We start from the raw sequence: 20,355 nt of genomic DNA on the forward strand, positions 1-20,355 counted from the left end.
GGCGGGACCGGGCGGGCCTCGGCTGCGTCAGCGCCCGGGGCGGGGCGGCCGGCCCCGGAAGGCTCCGCTCGCGGCGGCCCCGGTCACCCCGCCGCCGTGTCATCTCCGACGTCAGTGTGAGTCGGGCCAGCAGCGTGTAAGTGGCGACCAGCCCGTCCCTTGACGGAGGGCGCCTCCCCGGCCGCCCCTGAGCGCCGCAGGTCTGGAATTGGGGGACAGGCCGGGGTTCTCAGCCGCAGCGATCTTGCAGCCGGGGAGACGTTTGTTGGTAGCGTTTTGAGGCACAGTTTACAGCTGGCTGGAGATGGGGAGAGGTCCACAGGGCAGTGCCCAGACCACCCGAGAGCCCAGTGCCCCTGAGGTAAACTGCTTAGTGAAAGGAAAGTGACTTGTCTGGGCACCCCTTGATCGGGCCCAGGAAACATCAGGAAACAGTGGTTGCGAGAGAGCCGAATGACCAGGAGCTTGTGTCGTTTCACAGTTGTGAAGTTGTAAGATGGCCTGTGCATTTATTTTAAATTGGAAAGGCAGATTTACAAAGAGGAGAGGCAGAAAGATCTGTCTGCTGGTTCACTTCCCAAGTGGCCACAATGGCCGGAGCTAAACCATTCCGGAGCCAGGAGCTTCTTTAGCCGCTAGGCCACGCCGCCGGGCCCAAAGCCAGGAGCCTCTTCCGGGTCTCCCACGCGGGTGCAGGGTCCCAAGGCCTTGGGCCGTCCTCGACTGCTTTCCCAGGTCACAAGCAGGGAGCTGGATGGGAAGTGGAGCAGCTGGGAAACGAACCAGCAACAATATGGGATAGCGGTGCAAGCAGGGTAAAGATTTTAGCCATTAGGCCATTGTGCTCAGCGGAAGTATCCTGTTCTTAATTTTTATTTATTTGTTTGGAAGAGAGGCGCTAACTCCCATCCTCTGGTTCACTTTCTTTAAATGTGTTACTGCCAGGGTAGGGCCAGGCGGAAACCAGGAGCCAGAAACAATCCAGGTTGCAGGAACCCCGCGCCTTGTGCCTGGGCTCCTCATTCACTGCGTCAGGAGCCCGTTGCAAGTGTTGACACAGACCATTCCAACGTGCGGTGTGGACATCTGAACCAGCATCATTAGATACAACAGCCTCATTCCCTTTTTTAAGAGCTTTTGTTAAAAATAATAATAATAAAAATCTTTTGTATTTTGAGAGGCAGAGAGAAGACAGTTCTTTCCCTTGGTTCATTAAAGACCAAGGCAAAAGCCCAAACACGAGGAATTCAGTCCCGGTTTCCCCATGTGGGTGTCAGAGATCCAACGATTCCACCTGCAAGGGTTTCTGCTGGCAGGAAGCTAGAATCGGAGTCAGGACCGGGGATAGAACTCAGGGATTCCAGTGTCGGCCATACATGGCTTAAGCACGAGGGTACACCCCTATTCCAAGAAATACGTTATTTTCAAAATCATAATAGGAGTTATAACATTAAAAAATAAGTATTTGGGTACAAAATTTTAATCCACGCAGGGTTTGGTAAAATGCACTTCCATGGGCTTATTGTCAACTACACATATACCTAGATTTTAACATTTTCTGCACCAAAATGTTTGTCTCTTAATTCCGTTTTCCATTAACTTTTTTTCAAGTCTCCCTGTATGTTAGAAGATGAGAAATATTGTAGTGCAAAATCAGAAAGGAAAAGGCTAGATAGAGTGTTGAGCTAGAGTTTTAATTCAGGATGGTCATGGAGGGCTCCTCTGAGGTGGCATCTTGAGTTACGTTCTGAAAGATGTGCAGCAGTGAACTCTGTAACTCTGTTGATAGTCCAAGAAAGGAAAACTGAGTCTGGCTTGGAAATGCGTGAAGGTGTGTTTTACCTTTTTTGTACATATTTGGAAGTTATGATAAAAAAAAACCCAAAAGTAGCTATGATAAAATGCTAATATAGCTTTTATATCTGCATCTTAACAAAAAAGTTTGATAGATATTCTCAATTTTTCCTCTCCAACTTAAAAAAATAGATTTATTTATTTTTATCGGAAAGTCAGATATACAGAGAGGAGAAGAGACAGACAGGAAGATCTTCTGTCTGTTGATTGATTTCCCCAAGTGGCCACATTGACTGGAGCTGTGCTGATCCGAAGCCAGGAGCCTGTAGCCTCTTCCGGGTCTCCCACACGGTTGCAGGGTCCCAAGGCTTTGGGCCATCCTTGACTGTTTTTCCCAGGCCACAAGCAGGGAGCTGGATGGGAAGCGGGGCCACTGGGATTAGAACTGGTACCCAAATGGGATCCCTGCACATGCAAGGCGAGGACTTGAACTGCTAGGCTATCGCATGGGGCCCATTCAACTTTTTTTTTCAGCTTACCTATTAAGACATTCTGTCTGTTTGTCCACATCCTCACTAATATTTGCTACAAAGATTGCTTTTTCTCACTGTATGTTTGCTTTGTTTTTTTTTTTTTTAAAGATTTTATTATTATTGGAAAGCTGGATATACAGAGAGGAGGAGATACAGAGAGGAAGATCTTCCATCCGATGTTTCACTCCCCAAGTGAGCCGCAACGGGCCGGTGCGTGCCAATCCGATGCCGGGAACCAGGAACCTCTTCCAGGTCTCCCACGCGGGTGCAGGGTCCCAAAGCTTTGGGCCGTCCTCGACAGCTTTCCCAGGCCACAAGCAGGGAGCTGGATGGGAAGTGGAGCTGCCGGGATTAGAACCAGCGCCATATGGGATCCCGGGGCGTTCAAGGTGAGGACTTTAGCCGCTAGGCCATGCCACCGGGCCCACTGTATGTTTGCTTTGTATATCCTAGTCTTGCACCTATAATTATTTACAAATCATGTCTTACCTTTTTTATAATTCATTTTTTTTAATAATGATTACATGATTGATCAGGGTGGGAAGGATTGAGGTTTAGGGAAAATTGGGTGTCTTATCTTTAAAACAATTATGTTTATTTATTTGAAAGACAGAATGACAGGGAAAGAGAGGAGAGGACAAATGAGAGAAGTTTCCATTCAGTGATTCGCTCCCCAATGGCCACAGTAGCCGTGACTGGTCCATTATAAAGCCAGGAACACGAAGCTGCCAGGCTCGCAAGCCGGGGCATCCTCTGCTGCCTTCCCCAGGCAGATGAGCAGGGAGCTGGATCGGAAGCAGTGTCGGGACTCAGAACCAGGCCCTCCGCTCTAGGATCTGTCGTCCCAGGTGGCAGCCCAACCTGCCCAACATTGGTCCGGTGTCTTATTTTCTATCATTTCTGATGTTAAAGTAATTAACATACAGTATAATAAATTATAGAAATTGTCCACTGAGAAGTAAAACTTAGTAATTATTAAATGCAGTATCACTCTCTAATAATTCTCATAGCAATTTGCTACGTTATGAACATAAAGTGGGGAAAGGCATTGTGGCACAGTGGGTTTAGCCCTCGCCTGAAACATAGGCATTGCATATGAGCATCTGCTCGAGTCCTAGCTGCTCCAGTTCTGATTCAGCTCCCTGCTAATGCGCCTGGGAAAACAGTACAAGAGGGCCCAAGTGCTTGGGTCCCTGCACCATATGGGAGACCTGGATGAAGCTCCTGGCTCTTGGTTACAACCTGGCCGAGTTCTGGCCTTTGTGGCTATTTGGGAAGTGAACTAGTGAATGAGAGAGCTCTCTCGTTCCCTGTCTCTCTTTCGGTATGTCTTTGTTTTTATAATGCCTCCTCTCAAATAAATAAATCTTTTTTTTTTTTTTAAAGATTTTTTATTATTATTGGAAAGCCGGATATACAGAGAGGAGGAGAGACAGACAGGAAGATCTTCCATCCGATGTTTCACTCCCCAAGTGAGCCGCAACGGGCCGGTACGCGCCGATCCGAAGCCAGGAACCAGGAACCTCTTCCGGGTCTCCCACACGGGTGCAGGGTCCCAATGCATTGGGCTGTCCTCGACTGCTTTCCCAGGCCACAAGCAGGGAGCTGGATGGGAAGTGGAGCTGCCGGGATTAGAACCGGCGATCATATGGGATCCTGGCATGTTCAAGGCGAGGACTTCAGCTGCTAGACCATGCTGCCGGGCCCATCAAATCAATAAATATTTTTTTGAAAGGAAAGTGAAAAGGAAAAAGGTTGACTGTAAAATGTTATCTCCACAGGCAGTTTAAAATTTTTGAGCATTAAAAATTTGTTCAAAACATTTTGGATTTTTCTTTTCAAGTAATTGGACAAATGTACAATTTGCATAGAAATCTTTCTTAGTCATGTATTTGCAATTTCTTTGCTTGAAATATCTGTGTTTTTAAGTTATTTGATTTCCGTTGCCTTAGAAATAAACTACAGTGTATAAACATTTTGATAAGTTTTTTCTTCAGATGGCCAAGAGACTCCACAATTAGGTGATTACAATGGAAGCAAAAGCTGACATCAGCCCAGTGAGCCGGCTGGACTCTCCGAATCCTGTCTGGCTAAGGATCAGGTCACTCCCAGACTCCACTGGGAGTGCCTGGGGAAGATCACTCACTCAGAACCACCCAGTTTTAAAGGGAAACGGTGACGGGCTGACCATGCCCTGTGCAAGAATGCTCATCACAGACACATTTGTCAGTGTTGGTCACACAACTAAGACAGGATATTCCTGGGAAAATGCGTGCCATTGCCAGGAAGCTACACCGGAAGGGTTGTGGTAGGAGGAAGGGGAATTAGAGACACAGGGAGAGTTGCACTTGTCTGGCATCGGTGACTTGGATACTGGGCCTTCGTGCTAACAAGGATTCACTATAAATCTGTGTTGAAAGCAACGTTGTTGCCTTCGGGAAGGATCACTGCATCCTGCTCAGCTCCAGTTGGGATCATTGTTAGGACTGGGAACATTTTTAACTTTTCAGTATCAGACTCTGTTCATGGGCTTTGTCTGGTCGGAGCCAGTTTGGGAATAATGACCATCGCTCAGGACCAGACACAGGAAGTACATGAGCGCCATCATGATTCAAAGGTCCTCAAGCTGCCCTGTGACCACAACCGGAGCTCTCGTGAAAAACAGAGACATAAAAACTCTTCCTTCTCTTATTGATATGCTTTGAGTGCAGTATACCAAATTACCAAAATTCTAAGCAAAATGGAAAATAAGGAATAATTTATCAACCACACAGAGTTTCCTTAAATAGAATGAAGTAGAATGTATCCGTGTTAATTTCTAGTCCTCCTCCAAAGGGACAGTTTTCTTAGATTTCTACCTGAGGACTGGAGTTTGACTTTGCATTCCTTGAGGATATCATACAGTCTCCATCCAGTCATCATTCATTCATTCTTTCTTTTTTCCAGCTGTAAGTCCCTGACAGACACAGTTGCTTGTTCTTTTATTTTTATTTTTATGTTAGTTGTCATAAAGATTATTTTTATTGGAAAGGCAAATAAGATTTATGGAGAGAAGGAGAGAGAGAGACAGAGACAAAGATTTTCCAATTGCTGGTTCCCTCCCCAAATGGCCACAACAGCTGGAGCTGAGCCAACCCAAGCCAGGAGCCAGGAGCCTCTTCTGGGTCTCCCATATGGGTGTAGGGTCCCAAGGGTTTGGGCCGTCTTCGACTGCTTTCCCAGACCACAAGCAGGGAGCTGGTTGGGACGTGGAGTAGCTGGAACACAAGCCTGTACCACATGAGATACTGGTGCTTGCAATGGGAGGATTTAACCATTGAGCCACTGCACCAGGCCTCACTCATTCTTTTAGTAAGGGTGACTGCTTTGGACTAAAAGCTGTACATGCTAGGGCCTAGCAATACAAAGAGGCATAAGACAGATACAGCTCCAGTCCCCAGAGGACCAAGAATAACAGGGGAGAGCAGCATTCTGCAAATATGTGTAAGAGCACTGAGTTTATGGAGAAATAGTACTGGATGCTGTAGGAGCTACTGGTAGGGGGCGATTTGCCTTAACTTCAGGGTCAGAGAGGTTTTAGAGTTTGATAAGCCCTCCCCAGCTGGCTAAGGAAGGAGCTTGGTTTAGGCAGCGGGAACTGCATGAATAGTCCAAGAAGTCCTGACTGGCGTGGCTGCCTTGTCTGCACACAGAATCTCCATCCCTTAGGTTCTGCCGGGAGTACCACCTTCACTCAGGATCATGTGAAGCCAAGAATGTGGCATGTAGGTACTTCTTGATTTACATGTTCAAGCAGGGAAGTGACACCCTCATTAGCATTTTTAAGATTATTCTGGTTGCGTGCTGCATGGTAGCCGAGTGGCTAAAGTCCTTGCCTTTCACGTGCCGGGCTTCAGTACGGGCGCCGGTTCCCATCCAGCTTCCTGCTTGTGGCCTGGGAAAGCAGTGGAGGACGGCCCAAAGCCTTGGGACCCTGCACCCATATGGGAAACCCAAAAGAAGCTCCTGGATCCTGGCTTCAGATTGGCTGAGCTCTGGATGTTGTGGCAACTTGGGGAGTGAACCAGTGGATGGATCTTGGATCTTCCTCTCTGTATCTCCTCCTCTCTGTATATCTGACTTTCCAATAAAAATAAAATAAACGTTTAAAAACAAATTGGTTGCAGCCATCTGGGTAGTGAACTAGCAGATATAAGACCTTTCTGTTTCTCCTCCTCTCCATAAATCAGGCTTTCCAATAAAAATAAATAAATCTGTAAGAAAAATAAAAAATAAAGAAGAGGAAAATGCATGGTCCAAAAAAACCCAGAAAGATTATTCTGGGCAGTTCAGCCTGGCCTAGCCTATGGTAGTCAAAGGGTTCCTTATCCACATGGAGAATAATAACTTTTTAATAACAATTCGTTTTATTTTTGATGATAGTTGCGTAGTAGAGAGGGGTGCATTGCGCTGTGGGCCACCGATTAGGGTAGGGAGGATTGAGGAAGCAGAATGGAGAAAAGTGGATGAGACCATTGCCTCCAGTCTCCTTTTTTTCTTCCTGTATCTGGGGAATGTGGGGAGAGGAGGGAAGAGGGGTTTTCCCAGCAGCCCAACCGCATCAGTACTCCAGGAATGGGAGACGACCACTCGATGTCATCCCATGGTCCCCAGTGTGGAGAAGTTCTGAGGGCACTGCCTAAGTGGTCCCGATAATTCTGAGATGCTGTTGATTTCATTGCTTCAAGGTTGAGAATGATAATTTTAAAGATGCAAGTATACTGAAGGCTTTTTCTCTTGTCATTATTTCCTAACCAATATAGTTTAACAACTATTCAGATAGCATTTACATGGTGTTAAGCACTAAAGGTCATTTAGAGGTGATTTAAAGCATGCAGGAAAATGGACAGGGATGATATACAAACATTATGGTGTCGTATATAAGGGACTTGTGCATCTGTGGATTTTGGTTTCTGAGGATGGAGAACCTAGACCCAGTCATCCATGGACACACAGGGACAGCTGTAGGTACAGAATGCCAGAGGTGCCGGGGCACACACTGTGCCCATAGTGTGTTAGGAGGCAACTGAAGGAAATGAATTTGGGGATTGGCAAGAAGAGGAGGGAACATGTGGGCTGACTGAAGAAATAGTGAAGAGATGGAATCATTAGCATTTGGTTGTGAGGGAGGGATGAATGCATCGGAAATGACTTTCCAGATTGCTGACTCAAGCTAGCAAGGGCTGGTGGAGGAGCAGAGTGGAGAAGGAGCGTGAGTCACACTTCACTAGAACACGGAACAACAGCCAGGAGCCCTGAGCGGTCCGCAGAAACAGAAGAACAGTAAACTTCCTTCGGGACTAGGGAAAAACAGCACTGGGATTCCCCCCGCCCCTCCTCACACCCTCCCCCCACAGCGGATTGCTCCACCTTGTTGCATTTCCATAATTCAAATTCAGTTGACATTCTTTCATTGGAGGTATTTACCAAGCATAAAGTCCAGCATCTTATTGTCCTGGTAAGTTCAACGGTTTCTTGGGGAGACCATCTCTGGTCTGAAGGTAGAGCCGGCAGAATATCATCCCAATCAATTAAAAGCCCCAACATAATATTTTCAACCATTTACAACATTGTGACATTAATTGACATGGTATTGATTAACTAATATGTTACTAGGAAAATGCAGGTTTTCTACCACAACCTGTGACTTCTTCATAGACATTTCAATTTTGGTTTATATTCAACCGGGTTCTATACACCTTAAAATGGCTATAGATTGCTATTCAGCTGTCTCATGCCTATTTTAATTTTAGTCTTTAGCAGTTTATAGCATTGAAGCATGATTTCGCTGAACCTGGCTGTTTTTCAGGTGGTCTAACTCTATAATTCTAACAGGATGTATGTCAACAGTTTAGGTGAGCATGTTTAGGAGGGGTGTGCAGAGAAATCTTCCATACCCCAGTGAGGAGTAACTAATCTTTGTGTCCCACCCAGTGAGTTATAAGTGCATCCCCGCTGACCGTTTCCTGTCTGTTTCTAAGCTTTCCTTGTTGTTCTCTGTCTATCTATTCTAGTTTTGTTTGTTTGTTTGTTTGTTTTGAGGGGTTTCTGGAGCGCTCCTGATGGTTATTACAAGAGGGGGTGGGGACCCAAAATTGGAAGCAGACAAGGACCAGAGAAAGCTCCTCTCCCTAGTCCCGAAGGAAGTTTACTGTTCTGTTTCTGCGGACCGCTCAGGGCTCCTGGTTGTTGTTCCAATGACCTTGGATCCTGCAAGGCAGGCCCTAAGGATCGGATCCCTGCCACCCATGTGGGAGATGGCTGGAGGGCCTGGCCTGACTGCCAGCTGTCGTGGGGACTGGCAGTTGAGCCAGCAGATAGTCTCTCTCTCTCTCTCTCTCTCTCTCTCTCTCTCTCTCTCTCTCTCTCAAATAATTCAAAAAGATTTTTAAAAGAACGTGAAAGGTAATAGCAGGTATTAGATCTATTGGTATCAAAAAGAAATGAGAGTTTAAGGCAAGATGCATCACTAAGGCTTAATAGCGTCACTAGCTATGATAAACGGATCCGGTTACCAGGAATAAGATATCAGAGACAAATCCCACAGATCTAGGGAGAGTTTAACACCCATTTCTTGGTGCTCAGTAGAGCAGATGAAGAGACAGGCCTTTGGCCAAGCGGTTGAGGTGCCTGTGTCTTGCCTGAGTTCAACTCTATTTCCAAGTCCAGTTTCCTGTTAATGTGCGCACTGATCAAGCAGCGGAATCCCTGCTACCCACGGAGAAGAAAGACCTGGTTTAAGTTTCAGCCCTGCCTACTCTCAGCTGTGAGGGCATCTGGGGAAGTGAATTGATGGATGGAAGTTTTCTATTGCCAGTTTCATTCCAAAGAACAAACAGGAGCTAGTGCCATGGCTCAATTGGCTAATCCTCTGCCTATGAGCACTAGTGTCCCATATGGGCAGCACCAGTCCCTTTCTGGGCTGCTCCATTGCTCATCTGGCTCCCTGTAGGTGGCCCAGGAAAGCAGTGGAGGGTGGCCCATGTGGGAGTCCTGCTAGAAACTTCAGGCTCTTGTCATTGGACCAGCCAGCTCTGGTTATTGTGGCCATTTGGGGAGTGAACCAGCAGATGGAAGATCTTTCTCTCTGGCTCTCCTCTCTGCAAATTGTCTTTCTAATAAAAGTAAATAAATATTTTAAAATAGCTAAATGATATCTTTTAAAAAATCAGCACCTGTCTAGAAGTGAACACCTGCAAAGTATGTTTAAAAAGAAAATCTTACAGACTTTGGGTTAAGCAGTGGTTTCCTACATATTAATCAAAAGCAAGTAGTAAAAATTAGAAAAATTTGAGCCCGGCGCACTAACCTAATGGCTAAAGTCCTCGCATTGCACATGCCATGCTGCTATCCCATATGGGTGCTAGTTAGTATCCTGGCAGTCCTGCTTCCCATCCAGCTCCCTGCTTCTGGCTTGGGAAGGCATTTAAGGATGGCCCAAAGCACTGTGACCTGTACCTGCGTGGGAGACCTGGAAGAGGCTCTGGGCTCCTGGCTTCGGATCGATGCGGCTCCAAATGTTGTGGCCACTTGGGGAGTGAATCAGCAGATGGAAGATCTTCCTCTCCGTCTCTCCTCCTTTCTGTATATCTGACTTTCTAAGAAAAATAAAATAAATCTTTAAAAAAATTTAGAAAAATTGGATTTGTAAAATTAAAGGTTTGCTTTATTCTTTTGCTACAAACTATAGTAGTCTTCCATTATTCTCAAGGAATGCATACCAAGTCTCGTAGCAGATGCCTGAAATCTGAAATAACACCACATATGTGTACATATACATATATACACATATAAATATCCTATGATTTTTTCCTATACATACATGACAGTTAATTTATAAATTGGGCACACTAAGAGATCAACAACAATGATAATAGTTACAATAAACATTATGTGAGTATAAAATCTCTCTCAAACCATCTTTTTTTTTAAAAATTTATTTATTTTTATTGGAAAGCTAAAAATACAGAGAAGAGGAGAGACAAAGAAGATATTCCATCTGCTGATTCACTCCCCAGGTGGTTGCAACAGTTGGAGCTGTGTCAATCTGAATCCGGGAGCTTCTTCCACGCAGGTGCAGGGTCCCAAGGCTTTGGACTGTCTTGACTGCTTTCCCAGGCCACAAGCAGGGAGCTGGATGGGAAGTGGGGCTGCTGGGATCGAACCAATGCCCGTATGGGATCCCAGTATATGCAAGGCGAGGTCAGCTATTAGGCTACCTTGCTGGGCCCACAAACCATCTTAATATACTTTACTCACTTTTTTGGGTGATAATATAAGAAAACACTAAAGGAAGTATATTTTAGCTTCTGTTTGACATTCAAAATTTCAGCATCATTACTCCTGTGCTTTGAGGCTGTTATTAAGTGTGGGGCAGAATGGTGAGATTTTAACACACTGCTCAAAATGGTGCCCAATTCAAGACTTACAATTTTTTTTTCCAGACATTTCCACTTAGTATTCTCAGGACATGGGTAACTGACATCACAGGAAGAATGATGGGGCAGGTATCTGACCTAGATTAAGCCATGGGTTACGTTGCCCAGGTTTCCTATCACAAAAGGTTGTTTTTCTTTTTCTTTCTTTTTTAAAAAAGATTTATTTATTTTTATTACAAAGTCAGATATACAGAGAGGAGAGAAAGAGAGAAAGATCTTCCGTCCGATGATTCACTCTCCAAGTGAGGTTAATGGCCGGTGCTGCACTGATCTGAAGCCAGGAGCCAGGAGCTCTTCCGGGTCTCCCACGCGGGTGCAGGGTCCCAAGGCTTTGGGCCGTCCTCGACTGCTTTCCCAGGCCACAAGCAGGGAGCTGGATGGGAAGCGGGGTCACCGGGATTAGAACTGTCACCCATATGGGATCCTGGCACGTTCAAGGCGAGGACTTAGCTGCTAGGCCATGGTGCCGGGCCCAAAAGTTATTTTTCTTAAAAAAAAAAAAAAAGAAACAGAACTATGGATAAGAGAATGCTATTGTACACCATTAAGAAAAAGAAAAGACAATCCACAAACTGTGGTGGAGGGAGGCAGAGAAAACCCACTCACAGGGTAAGAGATGCAAATAGTGGTGGCCTCTTAAGGAGGTGGGCCTGGCTAAATCCACGAATTGCAACTGCCGGCATCCCATATGGGTGCTGGTTCATGTTCTGGCTGCTTCACTTCCCATCTGCCTCTGCGCTTGTGGCCTGGGAAAGCAGTCGAGGACGGCCCAAAGCCTTGGGACCCTGCACCCGTGTGGGAGACCCAGAAGAGGTTCCTGACTCCTGGCTTCGGATTGGCACAGAACCGGCCATTGCGCTCACTTGGGGAGTGAATCATCGGACGGAAGATCTTCTTCTCTGTCTGTTCTCCTCTCTATATATCTGACTTTGTAATAAAAATAAATAAATCTTAAAAAAACCTGCTTATTGATGTATTTATCTAAAAGGTAGAGAGACAGGATGGGTTCATTTCTCCAACTGTCTACAATGGCTAGGGCTGGACCAAGGCAACTCCTGGAGCTACAAACAATCAATCTCCCACCCAAGTGGCAAGGACCCACCTGCCTGAGCTGTCAACCACTGCCTCCCTGGGTGACATGAGCAGCAATTTGGAAACAGAAGCAGAGCCAGGACTTAAACCCAGGGACTCCAGCATGGGCTGCAGGTATCTCAAGTGCTGTGACAGCCACTGCCCAGCTCTGCAACTAGGACACGTGTCAGAATGACCTGGAGGGATTGCTGAAACTCAAACCTCTAGAACTCAATGTTAAGAACAAACAAGAGAAAAACAAAGTTTTCCATCTGATCAGTACTAGTACTTTCATACACACTGGTAACATACAAAAGGGACTGAAAATTGTTTTTTTTTGATAAGTGTATGCTGGCTTCAGGGATGGCAGAGGCAGGAAGCTCCTTAAATTCAGGTTTCAATTATTTTAAAATTACTTTTCCTTATACAGAATCAGAAAGATACAATACAATAAATTATGAAAGTCAAAGCAAGGTATGTGAGCTCACTGTTCACCTTTGGTGTCCACAGGGACCTTGCTACGTTGGCTTACACAGTAGGTTCATCTAGGAGCTGGAAGGCAGCACTGTCCATTTCTGTACATGGTCACTCTAAGTAGCAGGCAGTTAGCACGGCCGCTGAGAAGCCCATGCCCACACCATAGTCCTTGGATTCAGTTCCTCTGGCTTACAACTCCAGCTTTCTAATGCAGTGGTGATGGCTCAGTAATTGGGTTTTAGCTTCTTTTGTGAGATCCCTAGCACACCCTGGTTCACGCTCATCCTTGGGGGGAGTAAGTAGCAGATGGCTCAAGGGCTGCATCCCCATATCCATGTGGAAGACCGAAGGGAGTTCCTGGCTCCCGACTTCAAGCTGGTCCAGCCCTGGCTGTTACAGGCATTCGGGGAGTAAATCAGCATGTTACCCTGCCTTTCAAATAAATGAAAATAAAGTAAACGTTGAAGAAAGATGGCTATATTTAGTATTTACATTGGAAACTGGATTACTTGAACCTCTTTACACATCATAGAAATTATGGTAGCCATGGAAAACATTCATAGCTTCAGGCGTCATCCATCTTTCTTTTCTGAAACGGTTCTCTGACAAAGGAGGATGTGGGTGTGCACAGTCATTGCTGTCCCAAGCAGGGTTCCCAGGGACTGAGGCAGACTCTCACCCAGGTACCCAGAGAGGTGAGTGTGGATGCGTGGCTCTCTTGGTTTGCATTACGATGAGTTGGGTTTTCCAGCATCGCCTTTGTGCTTGGTTTTCACATTAGAATGGCACAGCGCTGTGTCAGGTTCTATGACTGTGAACAACAGAAAATACTTCATTTAAAAAGCTAGCAACAGAAACTCACCTCCAGTATTGCGGAGGTGTGCATCTGGTACAGCAGTCAGTAAAGGTAGGTTAGGTCACTCCCTGGGACAGCCACCTCCCATATTGGAGTGCCTGCTTTGAGACCAGGCTCTTCTGCTGGCTGAGCTTCCTGATAATGCACACCCTGGGAGCAGGTGCACATTCCTTATGTGTGCAAGTAATTAGGTCCCTGCCACCCACGTAGGAGACTGGATTGAGTCCCAAGCTCCTGATTTCAGCCCAGCCCAGTCCTAGCTCTTGCAGCCATTTTGGGAGTGAACCAGCAGACAGAAGATTCTCTATTTGTCTATCTGCCTCTCAAATGAAGCCAATTATATTTTTAAAATACGTTCTCATGGGCCCGGCGGCTTGGCCTAGCGGCTAAAGTCCTCGCCTTGAAAGTCCCGGGATCCCATATGGGCGCCGGTTCTAATCCCGGCAGCTCCACTTCCCATCCAGCTCCCTGCTTGTGGCCTGGGAAGGCAGTCGGGGACGGCCCAAAGCTTTGGGACACTGCACCTACGTGGGAGACCCGGAAGAGGTTCCTGGTTCCCGGCATCGGATTGGCACACACCGGCCCGTTGCGGCTCACTTGGGGAGTGAAACATCGGATGGAAGATCTTCCTGTCCATTTCTCCTCCTCTCTGTATATCCGGCTTTCCAATAATAATAAAATCTTAAAAAAAAAAAAAATACGTTCTTGTAAACATCAATAGCATGCCGTGGGTGACCTGGGACATACTAAGTTGCCCAACACAGAAGACTTTCATAGACAACATAACCCTCTGTGATGTATAAACTTTGATAAGGTCCCGAGTTATTTCTTAATCATAGCTATTAAAGACACCCTTGGGACAATTGCGGAATTTGGATTTGAACTTGGCACTAGACACTGAGGCATCATTATTAAATTCTTTTACATTTGGCAATGACATTAGGGCTATAAAGGAGACTATCCTTGTCCTTAAGTGATGTTTTAGAAAGTATTTATGGCCTATGTTGTGATATCAGCTATTTGCAGTGGTACAGAAATGAATATAGATTTAAAAATGGTATTGATGATAGTTAAATGAAGATTGTAGGTTGAAGAGTGCTGCTCATTGTTCTGTTCTTTCAACTTTTCTAGATGTTTGAAAATTTCCAGACTAAGAAGGGAAAAAAAGTAGTTATTTTTTCTCTCTTCCTTGTTAAAAACAAGTTATGATTATGTAATCCCCCCAGAGACTCCATTCCACAAATATGAATTAGAAATTAGAGGTCATGCAAAGTTTAAAATGTTTCAGAAGAGATTGTATTGCTTTTCTTTCGAATCCAAGTTGCACCACTGAAAAACAAGTGCAGATCGAAGGCAATACGCTTCATGAACCTTGTCATACAATTATTGAGTGTTTGCCTGAGCTCCCTTCGACCTTGTACATTTCCCTTTGCCAGAGGAATTGGGTCTTCACAGTTCCCAGAAAGGCACCAACCCACAGACAAGCCATATGAATGCTGACTGTACCACACGCCTGGAGGCGGGGGCCGGATCCAAGACAACCAGGAGACGCAGGTTCGCTTGGAGAGTTTACAGTCTAATGCAGAGCACAGAACAATCCAGAAACTACAGACTTGAATGGTACAGATCTAGAAGAGGTTAGCAGGAAGAGGAGGCTCTTGGTAACACAGGTGCATAGGCAAAGCCATTGCAAAGACTGCAGGGATGGATATGCCTTCAAGTCCCAGGAGATTCAAAGGAGCACGACTGGAATTTTCTGTCACTAGTCACATTTGCAGCCAAAGCACTGTCTCCCTAAAGTTGAAACCTGGGAGCAACATTGGTACCTAGATGTGGAGGGATTATGTGCATGGTTCTGGTTCTATCAGGTCCACAAAGCCAGGAGGTGAAGAACATATTGGAGGTGCCCAATAAATATTGAATATACAGTATGTCACAGTATTAGATAAGCATGGCATGTAGTGTGGGGAGCGGCTGACCCCACATGGATGAGGGGCTTCAAGATGGCGGCTGGCCGAGTGCCAGGAGGCGGGACTTGTCCCGCCAGAGGGCAGGCAGGAAGTCACAAGGATAGGCTAATTCTCCTTGGCTGCGATTGCTGGCCTATCAGATAGCGCCCCGTGGACCACGGGCAGAAGTGATTGGTGGAAGAACTGTATATAAGCAGCTCGCTTTCGGCAATAAAGGCCCTTTTTGGTTCGTCAGCCTTTTTTGGTTTGCCCTCTCTTTTTGGTTTTGTCTCTCTCCCTTTTGGCTCGTGACATTCTGGTGGCCCGTACAGGGAGAATACAGAAACGGGAAGAATTGGGAAGAAGGATGGTGGAAAACGGGAGGAAGGGTGGCGAAGAAGCGGGTAGGAAAGCTTAGACAGACGGGGACAGGAGCAGTGGAGAAAAGGTTTTAAAACGAAGCCGCTTTTGCCAGTTTTTCCCGGACCTCCAAGAATATGACTCAGCGTTTTTAGTGTCGCCTCCAGAGCAGCGGCGACAACCTAGGATTCTTTTTTTTTTTTTTAAAGATTTATTAATTTTATTACAGCCAGATATACACAGAGAAGGAGAGACAGAGAGGAAGATCTTCCATCCGATGTTTCACTCCCCAAGTGAGCCGCAACGGGCCGGTGCGCGCCGATTCGAAGCCGGGAACCAGGAACCTCCTCCAGGTCTCCCTCGCGGGTGCAGGGTCCCAATGCACTGAGCCGTCCTCGACTGCTTTCCCAGGCCACAAGCAGGGAGCTGGATGGGAAGTGGAGCTGCCAGGACTAGAACCGGCGCCCATATGGGATCCTGGGGCGTTCAAGGCGAGGACTTTAGCCGCTAGGCCACGCCGCCGGGCCCAACAATCTAGGATTCTTAATGTCAGACCTCAGGTGGTGTTGATTTCCTTAATGCCAGAGAAAATGACTGATCCCCATACAAACACATGATTGAAAAAAATGACCTAGATTGATAAAGAAACCATAAACCACTATTTTAAAAAATTAAATTTTATTTGAGAGGCAGATTTACAAGAGAGACAGGGGAAAAAATATCTTCCATCTACTGGTTCACTCCCCAAATGGCCACAAAGGCCGGAGCTGAGCTGATCCAAAGCCAGGAGCTTCTTACAGGTCTCCCACGTGGCTGCGGGGTCCCAAGGCTTTAGGTCATTCTCCACTGCTTTCCCAGGCCACAAGCAGGGAACTCGCCACAAACCAGAGCCCATATGGGATGCCTGTGCTTTAAAGTGGAGGAGTAGCCTGTTGAGCCACAGTGCTGGCACCATAACCAAGAATTCTTGCAGCTGATATGACCAGTCCATTAAAGAGTTTTGGCCAATATGACAGAACTGTTAAAATTATAGTATGTTTATTGAAGCATTTTTTTTTGCGAATATAAAATATATTGATTCATTGTGAGTCTTAAGACGAAGAATCATTGTGAAAAATATAGAAGTTTTAGAAGTTTTTTTTTTACCTCTAGGTGGTGCTGTGGGTTGTTTTTTGTAGCTACAAGTTGTTGCAAAGTTTTTCCAAGATTATCTGTCTTACTTTATAGATGACCAAATAAGACTTGTTGAAACTTTGTTTTGTTTAAGATAAAAATTCTTGTTTGAGGTAGGGCCAGTACTATGCCTCTTTTTAAAATTTGACAAAAACAGAGACGGAGAGTTCCCATCTGCTACTTCACTCTCCAAACACCTACAACAGCTGTGGCTGAGCCAGGGCTGAAGGTAGGATCCAGGAACTCAAGCCAGGTCTCCCCGAGGCGTGTCAGGGACCTAACTAAATTAGCCATTACCCACTGCCTCCCAGGATGTGCCCTGGCAGGAAGCCAGACCAGGAGTCAAACCCAGAAATCTGATGTGGAATGCTGAAAGGGAATTTAATGGATTTTATCAAGAAGCTTAAATCGTCCATCTCTGGCCTAGTGGTTGAACTTAGTCACTTGTGTGGGAAATGATCAGAAATGTGAATAATGCCTGATTACAATAGTGTCATAGTGTTTGCAAAAAAGATAGTCATTATCTAAATGAAGACTGAGATATTACAGTTGCTTATAAAACTTCTTATAGGTGATTTTAAATGATATGGGAAAATGTTCATAATGATAGGCCAAAATTTGTAAATGTAGTATTTGAGTTATATAAAAATATTAACTGTATTTCATGAGTCTTCTCAAATATACACTATCCAGTTTTTTCCTTCAAAGTTTTCCTTCTCCCTTCTATGTTTTGACTCAACATTAAAATATATTTTGCATCACACTTTCTGAAACAAAGTTCACACATCCAAATGTCTTGTTAGTTTCTCCTTACTTCATCCTAAAATTGATTGCTGGGATGATTCAGTTTAAGTGGAATAGTCTTGCTGGCCATCAATGCCCCAAATAGGCACTCTTGTCAAAGGAAATGTTAGCCCATGTGTGGCTTCCTTCTTAGCTTCAGATCATCTAAAGGATGTACTCAGAGCATATGCAGAACGTGCAGTGAGAAAAGTCTAGAATTATCCTGGAGATCGGCTGGAAGAACAGTCAAGGATGAACAGTTTAGCATTCTGTCTCGCACTATTTATGTGCGTGGGGTTTGGCAGATTGTTTAGATTGTCTATCCTCAGTTTCTTTGCCTATAAGATTCAGGCAGGAGCCCATGTGGTCTGCATGATCTGAGAGAGTACACACTGTGCTTGAGCTGGACCAGCCCGGTTCAGGGCTCCTGCGCTACACGATCCCTTCTGGTCCAGAAATTTTCTTCTGCACAGGGTCCCTCTCTGACAGGTGCAATCGGATGCTTTCAGGCCCTCATCCCCACACCTGCTTCTGGATCCCAGAGTTCAGAGGTCACAGTTTGTGCTTCCATTTTCTCAGCATCACGGTCAGAACGTCTGTGTTTTCCCAGAGTGTGCACGTGGACACCCTAACTCCCAAGGTGAGAGCATGAGACGGTGGACCCTTGGGCGGCGATGGTTACATAGTGAGAGAAGAGCCAGAGTGAATGAGATGAGTGCCCTTACAGAAGGAACCCAGAGAGCCTCCCGCTCACCATGTGTGAACTGCAGTGGGCCCACCTAGCCCCGAATCTTCCAGCACTTTGATCTCAGATTTGCCAGCCTACAGAACTCTGAGAAATAGGTGTGTGCTGTTTCTGAGTTTCCCAGTTTTTGTGGTGTTTTTGTTATAGCTACGCCCCAAACAGACTACTCAGATTAAACGCTGCGTAAGCATGAGAGCCTGGGGGGCATAAAAGCAGCTAGCGAGCCCCCAACATAATGTCCTATGTCAGCCATAACATAAACGCATCTGCCAGGGTTCCCCAGCCACATGGACCAGTGCCCCTTTGTTTCTCACAAGGAAATGTCAACAGACATGTTAGTGTCTGAATTCTGGAGTTCCCCTTAATCCTGCTTAGGTCTGCCTTGAAATAGACAGAAGACATCCAAGAGGAAGGTCACCTAGGAGGAGCATTCAACAGGAGCTTCATTTGTAATTACCTGCCTCACTGTCTGTTAGTCCAACACGAATGTGCTTGGCTTTGGCTGCTGAAAGCTGCCACAAATCCTTTATAAAGATTTCATCCCATAAAGGGGTAAGAAATCCAACCGAGGAGAAGAGGAATAGAACAGATCAAGTCCAAACAAAGACCCTCGTGAGGCTGCCTACCACAAGGCTTTAAGACAGATTTCACGAGGGAGCGCGTGGGGGTGCAGGAGGTGCAGCTGCCCCTGGGGACACCTGCTCTCCACAGCTGAGTGCCCGGGATGCAGTCTTACCTCTGTTGCTCATCCGGCTTCTTGGGAATGTGTCTTGGAGGCAGCAGATAATGACCCAGTGACTCGGGTTTCTGTCACCCACATGGGTGGGCGTTGTTGGCATTTGGGGAGTGAACTTGCAGATGGAAGAATTCTAAATCTATTTTTTTACGTTCATTACAGCATTATTCACAATAGCTGAGATATGGAATCAACCCAGGTGTCCATCAAAAGAAAAATTTTGTGTGCACACACGCTTGGGAATACTGTTGAGTTGTAAGAAAGGATTAAATCCCGTCATTTGTGGTGACACAGAGGGACCTGAAGATCACAACATTGAGTGGAACAAGCCAGGCACAGAAAGGTAAATTTTGAGAGATTTCACTCATGTGGAATCTTAAAGAAAGCTGAGCTCAGAGATGCAGAAGGCGGGACATTGATTCCCAGGGGCTGGGGAGCTGGTGAAGGGTGACAGGAAGGAAGGAAGACAGGAAGAGAATGGTGGTGGGGTAAAAAGTCACAGCAGATAGGAATAAGGCCTGACGCTCTGTTACCCAGAATGGACTTGTGTTAATGTTGTCATATAATTCAAAATAGCTAGAGTTGATTTCAGATGTTCTCATCACAAGGAAATAACGATTTGATACAATGAATAACCCGAATACCCTGAGTTGACCAATGGCCAGGTCTACATGTACCAGAACATGACACTGCACCCCATTCTAAAGCACAATTGTTATCTGTCACCCTGTCACCAAAAGCAACTTCAGTGTATCTTTGCTCTGACAGTTCCCAAGGGTCTCTGTAACACCACAGATGACACAGTAGTGTCCTCCTCAAATTTTGCATGCCTCTCTGTTCATTCCAGCCTTTTCAAGTGTCCTCTGCCTTGGTGACAGGTCACAAAGGCATGTTCAAGTGGCTTTTGAAAAATAAGTTGCAGGTTTAGATCCGCTTTGTGCTGGTTTTGAAAATCATTTCTTTGGCCTGAGTCATATTCCACTTTTGGCCTTCAATGGGCATATAGGTAAACTTTTCACATTTATCTCTGGGTGACTTTATTGGAATAACTACAATTAAAGGCATTCATACTGAAATCAACCTTTAAACCAGAGATTGTAAAAATGTATTAAATCTGGGGGAAAGTGGTCTATGCTTTGGTGACCTTGTGGCCTGGAAACAGTGAACAGGCTTTTATTTTCTCCCCCAAATTCTTAGAATTATTTATGGTTTATAAGTATAGTAATGTGAGATGGTGCTGTGCAGCGAGCCAAGCGCCTGCTTGTGGTGCATGCATCAATTGTTAATCTGCTGGTTGCGGAGTCCTTGCTCCCCCGCTTGTGTTCCAGTTTCCTGTGCACTTGGGAAGCAGTGATGATGGCTCAAGTGCTCGAACCCCTGCCACAGCCTAGCCCTGCCTCA

At 45.7% G+C, this 20,355-nt stretch overlaps 1 long non-coding RNA gene across 1 annotated transcript; it reads left to right on the top strand.

Annotated features, from left to right (window-relative positions):
- The first annotated feature begins 8 nt into the window (after window positions 1–8).
- On the top strand, window positions 9–19,600 carry LOC131480592 (uncharacterized). The gene is made up of 3 exons (XR_009245647.1): window positions 9–136; window positions 19,117–19,297; window positions 19,563–19,600. It is a non-coding gene; the product is annotated as an uncharacterized LOC131480592 (long non-coding RNA).
- The last annotated feature ends 755 nt before the right edge of the window (window positions 19,601–20,355 follow it).

Source organism: Ochotona princeps, chromosome 6 (genome assembly GCF_030435755.1).
Source record: "Ochotona princeps isolate mOchPri1 chromosome 6, mOchPri1.hap1, whole genome shotgun sequence".
In the NCBI taxonomy this organism is placed as follows: Eukaryota; Metazoa; Chordata; class Mammalia; order Lagomorpha; family Ochotonidae; genus Ochotona; species Ochotona princeps.